The sequence below is a fragment of the Pteronotus mesoamericanus genome, unplaced genomic scaffold (assembly GCF_021234165.1).
Source record: "Pteronotus mesoamericanus isolate MK-2021 breed Mesoamerican mustached bat unplaced genomic scaffold, CSHL_Meso_final contig_657, whole genome shotgun sequence".
NCBI lineage: Eukaryota > Metazoa > Chordata > Mammalia > Chiroptera > Mormoopidae > Pteronotus > Pteronotus mesoamericanus.
The window spans coordinates 16,711,008-16,728,180 of record NW_026555229.1 but is presented as its reverse complement, the minus strand read 5'-3'; positions in this window follow the sequence as shown (position 1 = coordinate 16,728,180).

The window sequence follows — 17,173 nt, the reverse complement described above, 5'->3', positions numbered from 1 at the left end:
AATTACTATTGATCCACCAAGCAGACATGCGCGCAGCAGCGTGTCCAGCCCGGGAGCTGCCTGCCAGGCAGGGGCTCTAGGAAGAGGGTCTGGTGGTTGCTTTGTGCTCTTCTGGCCTTTGCCATCCCGAAGCTGCAGTTTTGACTTCCAGGTACTGAATCTGACTTTTGGTTTTTAGTCAAGTGATTGACCTTCCTGAGAGTTGTCTGTGGTACCTGGTCTCTTGGACAGGTATTAATAACAGTAACCAGTGTGGCCAGAGTTTATTAAGGGCCTTTATTCTTTGTGGACCTAATTATGGGTCCCAATTCTTTACTCCCCTGCAGCATATCCACCCTCGTCTTGGCCTCATTGTGGGCAGAGTGGACTTCCTTGCCCCTTAAGGCTGTGCTAGCTCACGTGACTCGCTCCAGCCCATCGGGATGGTAGCCGGCCTAACGTAAGCATGGGGCTTGAAATGTGCTTGTGCTGTTGTACTTGCTCCCCTGTGCCCTGTCAGCCACAAGCCAAACATGCCCCACATGGCAGATGTGAAGATGTGCGTGCCTTCAGCCATAAAGTCCTTCAGGAAAGGACTTTATGTGCAGCTTTGAGGAGCGTGGTTCGTGACAGCCTCCAGCTATTCATTCTTTCTGCATTTGCCTCAGCTCCAAGCCCTCCTCTGGGGAATGTCTGGACAAGTGACTGGGCAAGTTGAGGGCACCGCTCTGGTACAGGATGTTGATAGTAGGGGGGTTGTGCATGGTTGGGGCAGGGAGTATATGGGAACTCTCTGTAGTTTCTGGTCAATTTTTCTGTGAACCAGAAACTGCTCTGAAAAATAGTCTATTTCTTAAAAAAAAAAAAAAAGAAAAGAAAGAAAGAAAAAAACTTACTGGATGGGTTTAACCAAAGACTGGACACACCAGAAGATAGAATTAATAAGCTCAAATACAGACAATAGTCCAGTCAAGATGAAAAAAATATAAATGTTATTTACCCTCTCACCAGGAAAAAAAAAAAAGACATTTTATGAAATAATGTTAAAAAAAAGAAACTGGACATCAGGCGACAAAGGATAGTGATCTACAGGAGAAGGGAAACCAAAGGGCTGAACCCTGGGGTTGCCCCAGCTCATTGCCTTCGGAGATTTCCAGGCGGCGGCGCAGGGACGAGGGGTCACGGTGGAGCTGTGCGGGTTCTCCGAATTGAGCAGAATGAGCTGAGAGTCTGGGAGACCAAATGCAGTTAGAATTATCAGGACGGACGACACATGAAGGAAGAGAGCTTTACAGAGCAAGAACCCTGAAGACCCGCAAAGGGTGCTCTCCACCCCAAAAGTGTTCAGCAAAGGACTGATCGAGGTATGCCTGTGAGGAAACTAGCAAAGGCCAGGAAAAGAGCTGTCCGAAAGCACAACGGAGAATAATGCCTGGTGTTCACATAGGGCTGGGAATAGTGCCTCTTCTCACCGGTCAAACTCAAAAAACTCATTTTTAAAAAACCTAGAAACTCATAACTTCTAGGGCACTGGTAGAGTACTCAGAAAGGTCTTACCTTAATAGAGAGAAGCAAGATGTTCCCAAGCACTGCTCTGAGTCGCTTAACAGCAGAGAGCAACGGCCTGACAGGGTCAAACTGTGTCCAAGTAACTTAAGTGCATCCCAGAACAAAGCTCAAGATTTATAGGAATTTAAATGTATCCAGTTCCCAAAAAGGTAACAGTCACAATCCAAGATTACCAGGAATACAAAAAAAAGCAGAAAATCATGATCCATAAGAGGAAAAGAATCAATCGATCTAATCCAGCCCAGAATAAACATAGATTTAGAATCCATAGAAAAGCACATGACAACAGTCGTTATTATTGTATTTTGTATATGAAAAAGTTGAGATATGGGAAACATTTTGAAAGACCCAAATAAAACTTCTAGAGATGGAAGCTACGCTATCTGAGATGAAAAGTACAATAAATGGGATTAACAGAAAGATAGTATAGAAGAAAATATTAGTGAACTTGAAGACATAGTAATAGAAACTATCTATAAAATGAAGCAGGAGAGAAAAAGAAGTGGAGTCCCTAAAAGGAGGAGGAGACAAAAAATATTTAAAGAAACAATAAATACTTTCTAATCTTGATGGAGTTATAAACCCACAGATCCAAGAAGATCAATGAACTCCAAATACAAAAAAGAACACTAAGAAAACTATGCTAAGGTACCTCATAAATCAGTTTGTTCAAAGCCAGTGATAAAAGGAAAATCTCAAAAGCAGCCAGAAAAAAAAGACATGTTAGATGTATTGTTGCTGTAACAAACTACATACTTAAAGGTCCAAAAGTCCAAATGAGTCTCTCTGGGTTGAATTAAAGGTGTAGGTAGGGCTGCGCTCCTTTCTGGAGGTTCAAGGGAAAGGATCCATTGCCTTGCCCTTTCCAGCTTCTAGAGGCCCCCATGTTCCTGTGAGTATACACACTTCCTCCAACTTTAAAGTATCTTTCTGTGCCTTTCTTCCATAGTAATGGATTCCTTTGACTGCCCCCCTTCTTTATTCCTCCTCCTTCCACATTTAAGGACATTTACAATTATATTGGGCCCACCCCGATGATCCAGGATAATCTCAAATTGCCAAACTTAATTCCTTCTGCAACCTTCATTCTCCTTTGTCTAAGAACATGTGTTCTAAGATACACACAGGTTCTAGGAATTGGGATGCCAATATTTTTGAGGGGCCATTATTCTGCCTATCACTTTAGGTGCAGAGGAACTAAAATAAGAATGATGGCAAATTTCTCATCAGAAACAATGCAAGTGAAAGGACAATGGAATAGCATCTTTAAAGCACTGAAAGAAAAAAATATCAACCTCAAATTCAATATCCAGCAAAAACATCTTTCAAAAACAAAATTGAAATAAAGTCTTTTCAGACACATAAAAGCTGAAAGAGTTAATCACCACTAAATCTGCATTACAGGAATGTTAGCCCTGGCTGGATGGGTCAGTTGGTTGGAGCATTGTCCTGTAAACCAAAAGGTTGAGGGTTTGACCCCCTACCAGGGAGCAAACAGGAGACAACTGATTGATACTGATGTTTCTCTCTCACATCAATGTTTCTCTCCCTCTCAATCAAATCAATAAACATATTCTTGGGTGAGGATTTAAAAATAAGACATGTTAAAGGAAGTCCTTCAGAAAAAGGGAAGGTTGTACTAGATGGTAATCTGGATCTAAAGAAAGGCATGAAATGGGCTAGAAATGGTAACTATGTGGGTAAATATGCTACTCTTGTTCTCATTTAAATGTCTTTAAAAGTACTGTATTTTGCCATGTACAATGGACTACTTTTGTCCAAATTTTTGAGGAAAAAATAAAGATGCACATTATACATGGGTGGTACCAGGTACATAAAATTTCTTATACCTTGTGTCTGTTCTTGTGTTTTGTAATTATTTGTTACATAAAAGTTCTTATACCACAATATGTTCAAAATAAATGCTAAAATTCTTTTATAATACAAAAAACCAGTATCTAAATATAAGTAAATACATAATTAAATTAAATATTAAGATGAAAGATTTTTTTTTCCTGAAAGTTTGGGCCAAAAACATGGGGTGTGCATTATACATGGCAAAATACAGTAATTGATGGTTTGAACAAAATAATAACATTGTATATTATGGCGATTTATAACATCTAAATGGCTGACATTTATAACTCCTAACTGTATGACAAAAGTAAAATGTGGGACAAAAATAGCATAAAGGCCAAAAGTGGGGGGAATGGGGATATACTGTTTTGATGTTCTTATACCGCCTGTGAAGTTATATAATATCACTTGAAGGTACATTGTAATAAATTAAAGATGTAGATTCTGAACCTTGAGTCAGCCACTACAATAGTGAAAGAGTTATATCTAATAAGCCAACTAAATGATAAAAAAATAAAATAGTCAATTAATTTAAATAAAGCATAGAAAGAGGAAAGAGAGAACAAAGAACAGATGAGGCAAATCAAGAACAAGATGATAGACTTAAACCTAACCATAACAATGACCACATTAAATATATATGGTTTAAACATGCCAGTTAAATGGCATAGATTGTCAGAAGGGAGAAAAAAAGCAAGGCCCAACTAAATACTGTTAACTAGAAACACACTTTAAACATAAATACACCAATAGGTTAGAAGAATGGAGACATAGACAATGTTAACATAGGTCAAAAGAATGACTATATTAATATCAAATAAAGTAGATTTCAGAGCAAAGGATATTATGTAGATAGTGAAGTTCATTTCATAATTGAACTGGGTCAATTAAACACTAAGACATAACAGTGTTCAATGGATTTCCTCCTAAGAACAGAGCTTCAACATATAGGAGATAAAAACTGGTAAAATGGCAGGGAAGGTACTGAGAGTCACTTACCCATGGATAAGTGGGAGAACAGAAGCCTTGGGGAGGAGTAAACGTGAGGTCTGAGAAAGTCCAGGTGGAAGGAGACCTATGCTAACTAGCGATGACAGAGATAGAAATAGACAGATTTAAGATTCTCTATTTCATTGACTCCAAGATTCACATTTTGTTCACATGTACACTTCTGAAAAATCAAGATGTAGTCTTCAATCAGGAACATGTTTTAATTAATGCTGTCAACCATGAAACAAATGTGAGTTGGTTGCTGGGTAAAAAAATATTTCATTGACACTTTCTGTCAAGATAAAGTACCAGCGGCAACACATTTTAGATTGGATAAAATGTGGATGTATCTGCAGGCAGAGCTGACAGGAATTAATGATGGATTGAGTGAGGAGTGAGACAGAAGAAGAGATCAAATCACACTTCAGGAGATGGAGGTCCCCATTTCTGAGACGGAAGAGGAGCAGATTTTGAAAGAGAGAGGCCAACATCCCACTTTTGTTCAAAGTTTGGGGTTCCTGTAACCATGCAACTGAAAGTTTTAAGTGGTAGTTTGGTATTTAAGTTGAAGCTGAGAAGAGAGAAGGAGGCTGGAGGTCCTTGTTTGGGAGGATGGTAAATATATGATGGAAATAAGACTTCCTAACACATATAAAGTGAGCAGAGAAGATGATCCATGGCTGAATTCTGAGAAACTGCAACATAGCAAGGCGAGCAGAGGAGACACCTGCAGAAGACACTGAGGTGGCTCAGCCAGAGCAATAGGCAGAAAATCACCAGGATGCCACCTCAGAAGCCGGGAGGACAACCTGGAGAAGTCAACCTGGCCAAATGGCGCCAAGAGGTCAAGTAAGATGCAAATACACGTAGAATCAGCACAGAGAATAACCTGCAGGATTATCCACCACGCCTTTGCCAGACATTATCTCTGATGGCTGCAGTGGAAGCTCTTCCTCTTCCTTTCACTTGTATTTTCTAATGTTATATGGTTCTGTGATCTAGTGATTGTTTAAAAGGAAAAAATAATAGAGCAACTTTGCAGAGCGTATCTGCCATGTTAGGGAAGAGGCATCCACACAGTGCATGTTTGATGAATGTTAGGTTTCCTCCCTGCCCTCCTGAGGCTTTGCCTTCTGATATGAGTATTCCAAAGAGGCTAAGTCTTCAGAAGGGTTTTTGAGATGGAATGAATTTCTGGTCGCTCAACCAACAGGTAGCAAAGACCTTTGTGAACAAAAGACAGGCTGCCTCTCAGACGGGGTCAGAAGGCGCCCATGTGCTCATCCCCCTGACTCTGCAGAAGAGGCTGAAAAGGAAACTCAGACTCTCCTTGAAATCTCTGACCAGCTTAGATTCATTCTTCCCTGAAGTCTGAATTTTTAATAGTTAGAAACGCTCATCCACTCAGAGGTCAGCAGAGGTCCAAACCCTGAAAAGAATGAACACCCTCTTGGTAATTTCTCTAGCCTGTTGTTCATTTCTGAGAATGTTCCTTAAGGTGAATAATTTATGCCACTTACTGATTCACATTCCTTAAGGGATCTGGGTTAAAGGAGCCTGAAGTTCTCCACCCAGTGCGAGCCCAGCTTCCCCAGAGGCATTTCGGGCAGACAGGCAGCTTGGCTGCCCTGATACTGTGGTCTGAGGGTTCTCTAACTACAAATGTCCCACCATGCAAACACATTTGCATCAAGACCATAATTATCTTTGATAGAATGTAAATATGACATAGGAAAAGTATATTAGGTATTTAAGGCCAGCCCCTTGCAAAGAGATAGCAAGCCTCATTGGGGATGTTTCTTTACTTTTTGTCTCCAACATCCTGAAACATCTTCAGCCTGTCATGTGACTTTGCAGTGCCTCCCAGTGGAGCTGGTGAGTATTACATCCCCTCTCCATTAAAGTTGAGCTTAGCCCTGTGACTTTGGCCAATGAAATGGTAGCAGATGTGATGCCAGAAGTGGCTTTTAAAAACCTTTTTTAAAATTTATTGATGTGATAGAAACATCAATTTGTTGTCCCACTTATTTATGCCTTCATTGGTTAGTTATTGTATGTGGCCTGACCAGGGATCGAACCTACAACCTTGGCATATCAGGATGACATTCTAACCAACTGAACTACCCAGCCAGGGCCGGAAGATGCCCTGTTAACATGTTCACCGGGATTGGTTTGGCCCCCTGGGCTGCTGCTATGCACCAAAAGATGACAGAGTCTGGGAAGTGTTGTCCCACAACCTGCCACTCCCTCCCCAAGCAAGGTCACACCAGCCAGCCCACAGCCTGCAGCAGATCCAGGGGAATGAGCCAGGAGGCAGTAGGGATTGTTAGATCCTGAAGCATGTCCTCTTCCCCTCTTGCTGACACATCATTCTAAAGACTCAGTTCATCAAAAAGTTAAATACAGCCCTGGCCGGGTGGCCGAGCTGGAACATTGTCCCCTATACCAAAAGGTTGCAGGTTTGCTCCCCAGTCCAGGTGTGTATGGAGGGCAACCAATCAGTATTTTTCTCTCTTTTTCTCTACTTTCCCCTCTCTCTCAAATCAATAAACATATCCTTGGGGGAGGATATTTTTAAAAAGTTAAATACAGAATTACGATATGACCCAGAAATTCCACTCCTAGGTATACACCCAAAAGAATGGGAAAGAGGGACTCAAACAAATATTTGTACCCAGATGTCATACCAGCACTATTCACAACAGCCCAATTGTGGAAACAACCCAAATGTCCATCAGTGGACAGGTAGACAAACAAAATGGCATATAAGGTAGGGAATATTACTCAGCTATAAGAAGGAATGAAGTACTGCTACATGCTGCAAGGTGTATGACCTCAAAAACCTTATGCTAACTGAAAGAAGCCAGACACAAAAGGAAAAAATACCATATGGTTCCACTTTCATGAAATATCTCAAATAAGTAAATCCATAGAGATGGGAAGCAAATTGGTGGTTGCTAGGTGCCAGAGGGATGAGGACTAACTACATGGGTTCAGGAATTTTCTTTTGAGATGATTAAAGTGTTTGGGAGCTGGATGGTTACATAACATTGTGAATGTACTAAATGCCACAAAATTGTTCACTTTAAAAACGGTTGATTTCCTCTGTTTTCATAGCATAGTGATTATCAAGCTCACCTAAAATGGTTGATTTCTGTTATTTACTTGTAAACCTTATCTCAATAAAAAGAAAAGATTATGTACACACAAACAGGATGTTTAATACCTACAAGTACTGTCTGGGCACAGCGTCATTTCCCCTTTTAATTGGTCCACTCTGAAGCAGGATCATACCAGGTCTCAGAAGCTTGCAAATCTTAATCTGAGTCTGTGTATGAGTGGATTTGGGTAATCTGGTTGTAAATTCGCCTCTAAATTACTGTCTTGACATAACGGCAGGACATTATGGGGGCAAATGACTGACTAAGGCATCTCATCTAGTTACCAACATCTGTTCCTCCCAGGGATGAGTTCAGCTTTAGGGACATTATCCAACCCCCTTTTAAATCCAAGTTTAGCCCTGGCTGGTGGGGCTTAGTGAACTGAGTGCCAGCCTGAGAACCAAAGGGTCACTGGTTCGATTCCTACTCAAGGCACATGCCTACATTGTGGGCCAGGTCCCCAGGGGTGGGCGCACCAGAGGCAACCACGCACTGATGTTTACCGCCCCTCCCTTTCTCCCTCCCTTCCCTTCCCCTCTCTAAAAACAAATAAATAAAATCTTTAAAAAAAAACAAATCCAAGTTTATGAGGCATTATGAACTGCTGAATTCCTCATCACTAACCTAGAAAATTAAATTAGCTGCCACAAGGGGGCAGTGGTGTCCAGGCCATGGTCTCACGAGTTAGGAGAAAACAAATTAGAAATCTTGAGTTGCAGATTGTTGAGTTTTCATCAGTGAGGTGGTAGCAAATATCCCCAGACCACTGAACACATCATCAGCCATTTAATTTATATATATCTAAATATAGATATATATAAAATCTAGAAAAGGATCTTTGGAGAACATGTCCACCCAGGTCATTTCACAAATAGAGATACTGAGTGCAAAGAGGGCAGTGGCCAGGCCAGAGCCTCAGGGGCAGGTCTGGAACCCCGGTCCTATTTGGCACCCTTGCTGCCACAGCCTCCTGCTCTCTGGCGCTTTTCTAGGGTGTTCAGCACAAGTCATGTCTGCGTGTTACTTCCCTCTGTTATTTTTCTGGCCTTCCAACCCCACTGCTGCCTTCGCCTTCAAACACCACCCTGCTGCTCCCCACACCCATCTCCAAGCCAAAAGCATTAGTGGAAAAGCCCGGAATCAGAGCTGGTGGTCAGAGAGCATTGCCTGGGGACAAGCGTCCACACAGGGCTGATGAACTGTCAAAGGTGCGACCATCTATCAAGACCTGTGAGGACGTGCACAGCACGGGCCAGGCGAAGCAGCCGACCAGTCACCCAGCAGCAGCCGCAGAGACGCACCGCACTTCACCTGGTGACCCACCCCAGGTCCAGAGCTCCTGCAGGGCACGCCCAGTCCGCAAAGGCCCCGCTGGATGCTGGAGGGAAGGGGTCATCCTTCAAAGGTGATTAAAATGCTTCCTCAGCACTGGAGAAGCTGCCGATAGGGCTGAGCAACTGAGATAAATCTAGGAAAGTGTAAAAAATGGCGCAGAGCTGATTTCCAAGTCCTCTGCACAAATCATTCATGCCACGACACTTGTGCCCATCAGCAGGGCCTGGCATCTGCAGGAATTCCATCTTTTAAGAATCCAAACGAATGGCAGCCACCTTGCAGAGGGTGACAGCAGACCCTTTGTCCCATCACTGAGGGGGTAAAGTATCTTCCCTCCTATTGCTTCCTGCTGAGCACTCAGAAGGCCTCTGGGCCACTAACCCCCAGCAAAACCCACAGAGCTGGGTTATTTCTGGCAATTGCCACCAGAGGGAGCTTGAAGAACAAGTCTGGCTTTTGCTTCCTTGGCGCTTAATGAAGGAAACGGGTGGGTGACTGCTCTCTGCTTCCAAAGTCCAAAGGTCAGTTTCATACCCCTAACAATTTATTTAAAGTATTTATTTATTTATTTATTTATTTATCTTTAGAGAAAGTGGAAGGAAGGGAGAAAGAGAGGGAGAGAAACATCGATATGAGAGAGAGAGAGAAAGAAAAAGAGATATATCAATCTGGGGAGCCTGCAACCCACGCACGTGCCCTGACTGGAGCCGAATCGATGACCTTCTGGTTTGCAGGCCAGGGCTCAATCCACCGAGCCACACCAGCCAGGGCTCTAACCCAGTATCGATTTTCACTTCCCTCCTGATTTGGGAAAAATACACGGCGGAATGGTGCTGGGTCTGCACATTTTCAGGATAGCTGTCCTCCATTGCGGTTTCTTGTGAATGTTTCAGACTCAAATGATCCCCAAAGCAGAAGCCCTGCCTCCATACTCTGTGTATAGTGCTCGCTCCCGAAGGTCGCATCCCAGGCTGCTGCCTGCCTGGTTTCACTGCCTCCCGGACTGCGCTCCCAACCGCAACTACAGCCAGACTCTGCCTCCCGCAGGTGCCGCCAGTGCCAGCCCTGCCCCTCGGGCTCCCTCCTCATCTCCACGCAGCCAGTGAACATGTGAGAACACAGACAGGACAGGCAGTTAAACAGGCATTGAAATGAAAGTGGAAATGACTTCCTGCTATGAGATTCCATATGCCCTCTTTATTCTGCGGAGCCTCACCTCATTTGAAAGGAGAGGCTGCAGGTGGTTCTGCTGCCCAAAAAAGTGACCATGTGGTTCTGGTGCCCGAACAAGTGTCCAGATTCTTCAAGGAGAAGCAGCAGCCAGACCCAAGACCGGACAAATCCCGCCTGAGACCACTTGTTGATTACAATAGTGGAAAATCACAAGGTTTTCATCCTTATTACCATGTGAAGATGTCACAATCACTTTCTCCCTCTTCTCAGGATTATTTTGCTCCTGCAAAAATTCCATTTTTTCATGTATTTGGAGACAGAGCTCTGAAGAGAATGCTCCCTGGGGCAGAACCCCAAGGAGGAACCCGAGAGGGGAGGCAGAGGGAAATGGCCTTGATTTTCAGATATTGGGGTTCAGCGCAGATTGCTGCTGTGGGCTCCAGGCGTTAAGGAGGCCCGCAGGCCAGCAGGGAAGTGGACTTGTCGGCGTGGCCAGACGCACTGTTCCTGCCCTCAGGGAACGTCAGAGGACAGCCTGACCGCTCAGTAATGGCGGCTGTTGCTGGAGAAGTCTCGAAGGACTTCCCAAGACAGACGTCCCCTGGGCTTCTTCGGGAGGGCTGACAGGTGGCTGCAGCCACCGCTCTGAGCTCATACCTCAGCCACTGACGTGGCCTGCCCTGGCAGGTGTCCCCTGAGTGGCACTGTCTGAGCGCTCACTAGGTCAGGGGACGGGACCAATGGAGGGCTGCTTCTGCCCTGCCCCCAACCTCCTTCCACCAGGCACCTTCCTCCTGTGACGCTCAAGACTACACCCGAGGTGGGCAGGGGACGGCTTCTGGGGTGTCTGGGCTCCATGAATGAATGTGCGTTCCTTTTCTTCTTGTGCACAGTCCAAAACGCATACTTGGTTTGAGATGGTGCACACGGGCCCTGGGTCCAGAGATGAGCAGGCCCTTTCACCGTGGTTCTCACCCTCATCAGCCAGTGCTTCTTCGGAAATGACCTAGAACTTCCATGCCTTCGGCTCTGTGGCCACGAGCCCTGCCTCCTGCAGCTTCCCCAGCCACCTGTATATCCTCAGAGTGTTATTTTAAGTTTTGCAAAGAGCTTTCGCTTTCATCGTATTATCCCATTAGGCAGATAAAGAAACTGGGGCTTGCCAGCCTCTGAAAGTCTGTGGTACCAGAGTACAAATGGCAGAATCGGTCGTCCCCAAACCGAAAGTACTGATTTTCCAAGCTTGGCTCATGGAGGAGGGTATGCTGATCCCAGCACTTCCCACTGACTAAGTAGCTGGGCCTGAATTGGGGGAATAGCTGGACAACCACCTGGATCCCAGAACCCACACGACCTGCGGCTGCTACTGCAAAGAGGATGCTCTAAGTAATGCCTTGTGGCCAATTCCACGCCTACGGTGGATGTCTTTGTTTTTGCCATCCGGCACCCACTCTGCTTTCTCCTGATACCTCAGTTTTTCACAGAGGAAGCACTCTCGTCACATTCGGTTTGCGTGTTTCAGCCGCATCAGGAATGGACCCGTGACTCAGTCCTGAGCATTTGGAGCATTGCTTTCTCTTGGCCACGGTGATTGGTTGAGGCATGAGCACATGGCCCAGTCAGAAGCACTGCGATTCCTGCTGTGATCATTAAGCGATGAGCACTCTCTTCCCCAGCACTTGAACCTGGGAGGATGCAGGTCCCGAGTGTCTGGCAGCAATCTTGTCACCATTAGGAAACCAAGAGGCAGAGAGTGGCTACCTGATATCACTGGCCTCTGTATATAGCTATGCCTGAAGTTAATATCACCTTGAACTTTTTTGTTATGTGACCAGTAAAGGCCAGTTTGAGCTGACCATCCAATGGAACATCTCTTCCACCACAAACATCAGTTTGTCCGGTTATAGCAACATTCACTCCACTTCTAGAGAGTGGGCCGTTCCTTGCCTCTGTCCCTCTTGCCAAGCCACATGAAAGGTAACTGAAGGCTCTGGCTACTCATCCATTGGCCAGACAAGTTCATTCAGGGAATAAGGGCAAATACAGTGCCCAGAAGAAAGCAGCCAGGCATCTTGCTTGATACCCAAGTCTGTCTCCTTTATTTGTGTAAGGATATATTATCCTTTCTTCGCAGCAAGGCTTTTCATGTGTCTAGCCTGTACCTGGAGCCTGTTTCCTCATCCACAAAACGAAGGGGAAGAGCCAGGCAATCTCGAAAAATGCAGTACAATGCTAACATTCTGTTACCCATTTATACATTCTTCAGGGAAATAAAGAAAAAAGGCTTTAGCGAGGAAGCCTGGCCTGTGGTCAGAGGACTTTGGCATTTGGGAAAAGCCTGAGGTTTCAGGAAAATGTCATTGATGGAGATATGCTTGCAGACTCTCTATTTACAGTAACCCGTGACCTTGGAAACGTCTCGATTTGGGGGAAAAATAAGGAGGAATGAATGAGCGCGGGGTGGTTCTGTTGTGGAGCATTTTCCTCTTTGTCCAAGGCCTCAGATCTGTAAGCACACGCCATCCAAAAGGCGGCAGAGGCGGGGTCCTTTCAGGAAAAACTTCTAATCGAACCGAGGTTCCCAGAAAATTGCGTTGGGAGAGCTAAGAGGCTTGGCTGTAAGTAATTTGTTTTTTAAATAGCTCGGTTAGTTGGTCCACATTGTGTTTTTCATTCCACCAGAGCGGAAGGTGGTGTTTCTTTTGTTTATAGTATTAGTGTTATATTATTGGTGATCTCATTGTTCTTGTTTGTGACATGTTTACCTCAGTAGGACAGTTATTGTAGGAGGCAAGTCGGGGGCCAATCTACCCACCAAACCTGCAGAACTAAAGAAAAAGACGCCAATCTGTCCTGCAGTGTGCATATAACTCCTCTCTTGGATTGTTAAAGTCTAATTATAGGCTGTTGATCCCAGTTAGAACCATTTATAAGCCTAAATACTATTCTGCAGTGTCTTTTGCCAATAGATGTTTTTCGTTCTTATTTTTGTGTAAAACATAGCATTTGTGCCTTTGGAGGACTAGAACAGGTTCGTGTTCCCTGGGAAAGTCAGGTGGAAAAACGGGCCAATTATGACTCAAATTGGAACAGGGGAGCAATTGATCTTGATGTTTATTTACTAGGAGTTCCTGAAACCCTGGGATGATGAAGCTCTCCTTTCAGATCTCAACTCAAGTGCCACTTCCTCTGGGAAGCCCTCCCTGACTGCCATTCTTGGGACGTAGGTTCCCCACTTCCTGGTGTTTTTTTACAGGCTACCTGACTGTGAGGATGACTTGATTGTGTCCTCCCACTGCATGGAAGTCTGCCTAGCATGACGCTTAGCACACAGTAGGCTTTTACTACATGTGTCATGTAACATGTATATGCTACATTATTTGAGAATATTCAAGCATGCTACGGAAGACAAGAAAAACAAATGGGATGAATTAAACTCAGAGATGTGAGGCGTAGATAGTAAGCAAGTCAGTAGATTATGAAATATAAACAAAAGTCATTGGATATATTTAGTATAGGTAAAGAGTAACAAATACCTTGCGGGGCACAGGCAGAATCCACATGGAGAGTCATTCAGCAATCTGCATGGCATGTTAAAGATGAAGAGAATAGGTGGAATCTATGATAAAACAAACCAGAGTGCTAGGTGCAGATAGAAAAAGAGAGAGAGACCAAGTTAGAAGGCACAATCATGTCACCTCAGGGCTAGCAGCTTTGTTATCCCTAAATCAGCCACCCATTGGTGACACCCATTATGGTCCCAATTGTGTTCTGCCTGGGGGCACAGACAAATGGGTGAGCGCCTGCTGGGATCAGGGGAAGCTGAAAGTCTGTTTCATTGCCTCTCACCCAGCACCTCTGTCTGTCTGTTGGATCTCATAACCCACCCGCAGTTCTGGTCCTTGTAAGTCATTATATACAACTTCCCCCTTAATTTTATATGTATGCATATATTAAAATTATCTATGTATATACATATACAGAGAGAGAGAGAGAGAGAGAGAGAGAGAGGAACATTGCATATTATGTAGCCCAGGATTCAGGGGGTGGTTTCCCCACTTGCTAACACCTTACCTTAGCATGTGTTTGTGCTAACCTACCCCCAATCTCTTTTCTCTTTTCTCACTGTGAGTTTTAAATTTATTCAATAATCTGTGAGATTCAAGCATCTTCCCTTAGCCTGAGAGCCCTTCTATTCTGTCACTTTAAGAATAGCTTGCCTGGTAGTGAGTGCATTTGGAGGATAATTTCCTTTGCAACATATTAAAACGGTGCACTTTGAATTACCTACTATGACTGTTAATTAGGGTGAGGGGTAAGGTTAAACTAGTTTCTGAATCTAGCTACAAAAAAAAAAAAAAAAAAAGCCATTTCTGGCCATTCAGCACTGCCCATTGTGTTAAGTGCCGAGGACACCCTGACTAGAAAACCCTCACGATCCCTGCTCTCCTGGAGCTCACAGCAAAAGACAGACTATCTGATAATCACAGGAACGGATGTGAAGTTTTAACAGCGACAAGTCTTTGTGAAGAGAAGGTGCATGGTCCCCTAACAGCATAAGATGGGGAATCTGACCCACTCGGAGAGGGTGGGAGCTAATGGAGCACAGGGAAAGGGTCCAAATGTTCCAGGAGAAGGTATCCGCTGTGTCAGGCCGCGTGATGGGGTGAGCAAGTCAGCGCTGCCTTTATTGTCAGCAGGGACTTCCTCTGAACGCAGAGGAGGGAGACCAACCCTGCCCCGCACAAGCACAAGGAAACGGACAGGCCACTGCGGGGTCCGTGGAGGACCCTGGCGCCCCAGCCCCAGCCCCTTGCTTACTCCCACCCCTCACCCCTGCAGGCTCCCGCCGCACCTGAAGCTGCCCTCATAATAATGGCTCTGGCTCCGGTCTCCTCCTTGAGCTGTTTCTAAACCTTTGATGCTCCAGCTGAAACCCAGTTTCAAAACTTCATTAGCTAAAGTCTCACTGAACTCCAGCCTTAGGTGAAATAGTCAAGATATCATACCATCCCCTCCCCCACACAAGGGTCCTTGAGAAAATGAGCCCAGGGATGCACGTGTCTGGGACTCCTGGGAGGCCAGATGGGCCACACTGGCTTCCCGCATGCTCGCTGGCTTTGTGAAGGGTGCTCCCAAGCATTTTCCTCCTGATTCTGGTTCCCAGGAGCTTCCTCTCTCCATTTCGACCCCCTGGCAGGGTTTTCGAGGGACAGTAGCTGCTTCACACACAGACGCGGGGAGATGGCATCAGGGGGCACCCGGGTGACAGTAGAGAAGTTCTGGGCAATTCTCCCTTCCAGTTGGTAGGATAGGACAAGGGGCGGTGGACACGAGTGCTTGTGGTGATTGGGTGGGGGGAATTTTTTAATCCAGATGCATACAGTCGTCTTTCACCCCTAAACTTGCATGCGTGTTGTTTGTTTCTCAGCCGCAGTGCTTGCCTCTGAGGGGCCTAGCGTTGGGCTGAAGCAGAGCAAAGGGTGGGGGGTTGTCTGGCACGGGTGGTCTTTCCTCAGAGACAGTCAGGCCCGCACCTGGAGAGCGTGAGGGCGAAGCCTGCCGCCAGGGGGCGCCTCGCCCAGTGTGGCCTGTGGCCTGCAAGCAGGGCAGGGAGCGGTGGCTGCAATAGGGAGAAGGGTGGGAGCCGGTGTGGCCCAAAGGTCTGGAGAGAGCCAGGCCCCACCCGAATGCTCAGTCCCGCCAGCGCGGGCCCGGGGAAGCCCTTAGTTTGGCTCCAAGAAAGGGCCATGGTTAGGACAGAACAGGAGCCTGGCATCCAGTAGGTGCTCACTAAATACTTGCTGACTTGGGGAGCTCAGAGACAGCTCTAGGGAGCAGCTGGCTGGGGAATCCCAAGTCCAAACCCACTCACAGCCCCCTGGGTGGCTGTCGGCCTCTCAGGGACGGCCTTGCGCCTGGAACCCGCAGGTTACGTGCAGAAGCCTCGGTTCCAGTCCTTGTGAGCTTCCACGGAGGGTAGGGCAGCGAGAGAGCCCCCGCACCGCGTGGACAGCCTGAGGGGTCCTGAAGCATCCCAGCTCCGTGCAGCCCCCCACTCCCGTCACCTTCTCACCCCCGAGGCCTCCGCTGCAACCTTAAAGTGTTCCTTCCCACTGCTTAGCTGAGCCTTCGGGAAGGGGACAGCTTTCTTCCCAGGACATTTGTCCCGGTGTCCTTCAGGCAGTGTCCTGATGAGACAGCCAAGGGGGCCACAGGCCAAAAGGGGTTCAACTGAACAGTCTCAGGACGGCCCTGGAACTAGCTGGTCTAGTGGAAATGCCGCCCGGGCCCCAGGGCCCCCAACCCTGCTTCCGCTTCTGCCAGTGCTGGCACAGGGAAAGGGAAAGGGAAGCAAAGGGAATGGGTAGCACGCGGGACGCGAAGAGCGGAAGCTTGTGCTCCCTAGTGCCACACAACTTAGTGGTTCCGAGCTGGGCTCTGAAGGAAGGCGGGTTCAAATCTGCGCCCCATCGCTTACCAGCTGTGTGATCCCAGGCAAGTTACGTAATCTCTCTGAGCCTGTTTCCTCTGCTGTAGAATGCAGATTTAAAAACCGAACGAACTCCATCGGAACCGGTGTCATGAAGGTGAAATGGGATAGTGACACACAGCTTAGCCCCGGGTATGGCACAGGTGGAGGCTGGGTATGTGGCAGCTGTCAGGCCCAGGGTTCTCATCACTGTCCCCGCCAGATGCGAGGATGACTAGCCTTCCAAAGCAGAGCGAGGTGTACAAGGCGCTCCCGGAGTATAAAGCCTGGGTCGTGGCCAAAGGGACCCAGGAAGGGTCGTGGCCAGCACAGGCAGCCCGCAGAGAGGACCCTGCTCCGTATCTTCCCCACCCTTGGGAACTGAAATCACAGGGTCCGGTATTGTGCTGCAGGCGCCCACCCCGAGGTGCTTGCTGTAAGGCTCTCCTGCAGTGAACGCCTGCAATCATCAACGGTGACCTTGACTGAGCACATGCCCTCACGGTAAGGACGTCACCTCAATTCATGTTCACAGCATCCCTGAGAATCAAACAAGGAAAATGCTTAGAGAGGCGGCGGGACTCAGTCAAGGTCCACGGCCAACAATGGCCAAGCTGGAACCCCTACCCGATCTGGT